The following is a 4840-nucleotide window of genomic DNA, read 5'->3' on the forward strand; positions in this document are numbered from 1 at the left end:
ATTGGTTTTTTGTATTTATTAAATCTTGCATTATAGCTTAGTGTATGATCAATATTCATAAATGTTCAATCTGTCCTTGGAAAGATGGTGTATTCTCCAACTTTGTGAATTTGTCAATCTCTTCTTATAATTCTGTCAATTTTGGGTTTATATGTTTGAGATTATGTAGTTAGGTTAAAAAGAGGTTCAGAAATGTACCTTTGTGAGAAAAATGTTCCTTTTATTATAGCCTCTTATCTCTCTCTCTCTTTTTTTTTAAAAGACTTATTTATTCAGAGAGAGAGAGAGAGAGGCAGAGAGAGAAGCGGACTCCATGCAGGGAGCCCAACGTGGGACTCGATCCCTGGTCTACCAGGATCACTGCAGACGGCGCTAAACCGCTGCACCACCAGGGCTGCCCTAGCCTCTTATCTCTAATGATACTTTCTGCCTTTTAGTTTTTCCTGATACTAAAATAACTACACCAGCTTTCTTTTGGGTAATATTTGCCTAATAAACCGTTTTCCCTCCCTCTGGTCTCAATCTTTCAGGTGCTTCAGTTTGGGTGTGTTTCTCATAAATATCATTAAGGTACATTTTTCTTATTTCCACCTCATCTGTGATCTCTGCCTTCCAGTGGTAACTACTCTGTGTGCAGTTAAGGTAACTATGGATATGTATGTGTTCATTTGTGTGACCTACTTTGTACTTTGTACTTATTTTTTTTTTTATTTATTTGATTTAAAAGCTCTTTTTAAAAAATATTTATTTGAGAGAGAGAGTGAGAGAGAGAACATGAGTGGTGTTGGGGAGGGACAGAAGCATAGGGAGAAGCAGACTCCCCACCAAGCAGAAAGCCTGATTCGAGGCTTGATCCTAGGACCCAAAGATCATGACTTGAGCCCAAGGAAGACGGTTAATTGACTGAATCACCCGGGAAACTCCCCCCCCCCCCCCCAAATTCTTATCTTTGGTTGGATTGATTGAGTTTTCATTATATCCCTTCCTCCACTTCCACCTTATCTTAAAGGTTTGAGGTTTTATTCTCCCTCCATATTTAACATTCATTTTGACTTATCTGAAATTAATTACTATCTCTCATTTAGTCTTGAATAATATCAAAACCTTAAAATGCTTTAATCCAAACATCCCTATCTTTTTTTAAAAGATTTTATTTATTTATTTATTCATGAGAGGCACAGAGAGAGAAGCAGAGACATAGGCAGAGGGAGAAGCAGACTCCCTGCAGAGAGTGCAATGTGGGACTCCATTCCTGGACTCTGGGATCACGACCTGAGCCTAAGGCAGATGCTTCACCGACTGAGCCACCCAGGCGCCCTGTGCTATTGTTTTTAAATAGTCAGCTCTGATTTAGTTGCCACATAGTTACCAATTACTTTGTTCAACAGTTTTTCTTACATTTCTCTCTTCCAAATTTTTTTTTCTGAAATAAATCCTGTAGTATTTCTTTCAGTGAAAATCTTTATATAGTGGTATTCTTTTAGTCTCTTAAGGAAAAAAATAAACCCTCTTCTCTCCCTCATCATTGTACTGACATTTAGCTGGAAAGGGAATTCCAGATGGACCTTTATTATCTCTCAACAGAAAAATCCAATTATATCCCTTTATAGAGAGATTACGGTGTGCCACAGCCAGTTAGTTAGCGGAAGAACTGAGCTCAAGCCCATGCCCATGTAGAACTACAACTTAGCTCTTAGCCAAATCCTTTGTATTTGGATTCACCAAATAATACATAATTTGAATAATAACAAACTGTATCTATGTCATGATAACACATAGGCAACATTTAAAATAAAATATCCAATCCAGCTCAGTAAGTGTTTTTAGGAACTTCTCATATGCTAAGCAGTGTGGGGGCACCAAAGTATCGGTTCTTTGGTAGAGAGAAGTGCAGTCCCGTTAGAGAAGTAGGAAGTGTCCAGTAGCTTTTATTGCATTGTGCTTTAGCATCCTGGCCAGTGTTCTGGGCTTCCCGGTACTTGCAAGTAGAAAACACATAAGATCCTCTTTTTTTTCCCCGTTGGAAAGTATTATATTTAGTGAAGTGAAGATGTCAGTATTCATAATAGAGAAGAGGTTGCATAAGCCAAGACTGCCTTCATGTTGATAAAAAAAAAAAAAAAAAAGCCTTATTTCACTTGTAGTCATAAACACTACTCCAGTGAAAAAGGGACACTTTTCTCTCCTTTTTGCCTTCTTGGTTGCACAATCATCATCAGTTAAAATGAAGTAGCTCTTATATAGTCAAGGAGAAAAGAAAAAGAGAAATCCAACATACACAGCCTAGACAATTTCATCCAGCACCACTGGGCCGAGATTGGCCTCCCCCTTACACCTGCCACTACTCCAATTACCTTAGCCCCGATCCTGACCCCTGGCTTTGCTGGATTGAAGGTTCGCTTGAGGGATCCCTGGGTGGCGCAGAGGTTTGGCGCCTGCCTTTGGCCCAGGGCGCGATCCTGGAGATCCGGGATCGAATCCCACGTCAGGCTCCCGGTGCATGGAGCCTGCTTCTCCCTCTGCCTGTGTCTCTGCCTCTCTCTCTCTCACTGTGTGCCTATCATGAAAAAATAAAAAAAAAAAAAAAACATTTTGAAGGTTCGCTTGACCATGGAGCTTGGTGAGAAGAGAACGTTGAATAGAAAGTTAAAAAGAGGCACCGGGCAGCCCCAGTGGTGCAGTGGTTTAGCGCTGCCTGCAGCCCAGGGCGTGATCCTGGAGTCCCGGGATCGAGTCCCGCGTTGGGCTCTCTGCATGGAGCCTGTTTCTCTCTCTGCCTGTGTCTCTGCCTCTCTCTCTCTGCATCTCTGTGAATAAATAAATAAAATCTCAAAAAAAAAAAAAAAAAAAAGAGAGGCGCCTGGGTGGCTAGGTCAATGAAACCTCTTCCTTTGACTCAGGTCATGATCCCTGGAACTCAGCAGGAAGTCTGCTTCTCCCTCTCCTCTGCCTGCCACTATCCCTGCCTGTGCTCTCTCTCTTCTCTCTCTCTCTCATTCTCTCTGACAAAAAAAAAAAAAAAAAGAAAGAAAGAAAGAAAGAAAATTAAAAAGGTGGAGAGGACTGCCTCTCCCTTTTCATCATCATAGATGGGGTTGACTAACACTGTGGTGTGTCCTTGCTGGCTGATAGCCAATCTAAGGCCTCAGCTTTTCAAACAGCAGCAGCTCATCAAACTGGAATATGCCCCTATGGGTCTGCTTCCTGGTGCTTCTCTCTAATCATCTTATTCTGAAAGGGGTTCCTTTCTTCCTAGTGGGAAACAAAAAAAAGTCCTGCCTCTGGAATTAACATGGAGGAGGTCTTGCTTGTTCTAGAAGTTGACTACACTCGCCTCTCAAGCATGCTCTGGTTGGCCTGACTGGCACAGCACATGTGCTGGCCAGCCAAAGTGGAGCCGCGGAGGGCTGGTTGGGTGTTCTGGAGAACTCGGGCTAGCAGATCAGCAGAGAGAAGATGCAGCTCATCTTGCTTGAACTTTGCTTCCACCTCTCCAGCAGCTTCCCGATATTGCTCAGTGGTGACTTTGTAGGATTCTGAGTTGCTCTCCTTTGCTTCAGCCAACAGCTCTTTGCAGAACAAGTCCTGCATTTCTCTTCCATTTGCTTCTCCAGGTGCTTGGCCTTGGCCTTCGCCAGGTGCTTGGCCTCTTCACTTGATACCCTCTCCCGAGGAATAGCCCTGCTTAATTGCTCAGTGGCAAAAGCCCTCCCTGCACTCAGCCCTTCACCTCACTTTAGTTGTTTCAAGATTTCAGGCTCTTTCTTGGCTTCCTCCAATGCCAGCTCCCTCAGCTATTCTTCTTGAAGATTCTTCATCAGAAACAGTCATCATAAGCTGCAGGGTACTGCTAAGACTTCGAACCAGATGGGGGGGTTTCCCTCATACAATTGATCACATGTTCCAAAACTCAGATGCCCCTGCACCATGGTGGTGTTCTTATTCTTACCCGCTTCAAAGGTGACCTGGTGGGTGCTTGCGGTCCTGCCCGTGGCTCCTGCTTCTGCCCCTGCAGAGACCATGAGCACTTCAGGCACCTTGTGCACACACACGCCTGGAAATGCCTGGATGCTTCCCTTACACAGCAGGAGCAAGGCCATGACTCCTCAAAAGGCTCTCTTTGGGTCATCAATGTCCTTTTATAATGATAGCCCTCTGTAGTGCATATGCAGACTGGGTGGGGAACACCCAGAAAGTAAGCCTGAGACAACGATGTGCACACAGCTTCATAGTTTATTTTGAAAGCGAGTGATTCCAGAGAGTGCAGAAGAGGAGAGCTGATGCAAGTGTGCATGCTCAAGTTGATCACTGGGTCTCTGTATTATTCAGGGTTCTCCAGAGAAGCAAACAGAATGAAGAGATTTATTTTAAATAATTGGCTTATGTCATTATGGAAGTCCCAAAATCTGCAATGTGGGCTGGCAGGCTCGAGACCCTGGAGAGCCCATGGTAGAGATGAAGTCCAAAGGCAGTCTGTTGGAGAATTCCTTCTTGCTCCAGAAGGCCAGTCTTTGTTCTGTTTGGAACTTCAACTGATTGGATGAGGTCTACCCACATTATGGATGGCACCTTCATAAAATTCACTGTTTTAATGTAAATCTCATCCAAGACACTGTCCATCATAGGCTCGATCCCCTGGTGCCTACTAGAAGTGTGTAGAGTGTGCCTCAGACAGTACAACTCTGGACAGAGGGAGCATTTGTTTGCTGGTGCTCCCCATCCTATGGCCAAGACTTGTCCTGTGGGATGTTAACTTACATCTCTTGGTTGTGGATGCGTGAATACTGGACAGGTTCTCACACGTGTCCCACAGCGCGGTGTCAGGGCAAGCCTGGAGCAG

At 44.0% G+C, this 4840-nt stretch overlaps 1 pseudogene; it reads right to left on the reverse strand.

Annotated features, from left to right (window-relative positions):
• Positions 1-3324: 3324 nt before the first annotated feature.
• On the reverse strand, positions 3325-4100 carry LOC119873723 (annotated as a pseudogene).
• Positions 4101-4840: the final 740 nt, after the last annotated feature.

This window comes from Canis lupus, chromosome 10 (assembly GCF_011100685.1).
Source record: "Canis lupus familiaris isolate Mischka breed German Shepherd chromosome 10, alternate assembly UU_Cfam_GSD_1.0, whole genome shotgun sequence".
Classification (NCBI taxonomy): domain Eukaryota; kingdom Metazoa; phylum Chordata; class Mammalia; order Carnivora; family Canidae; genus Canis; species Canis lupus.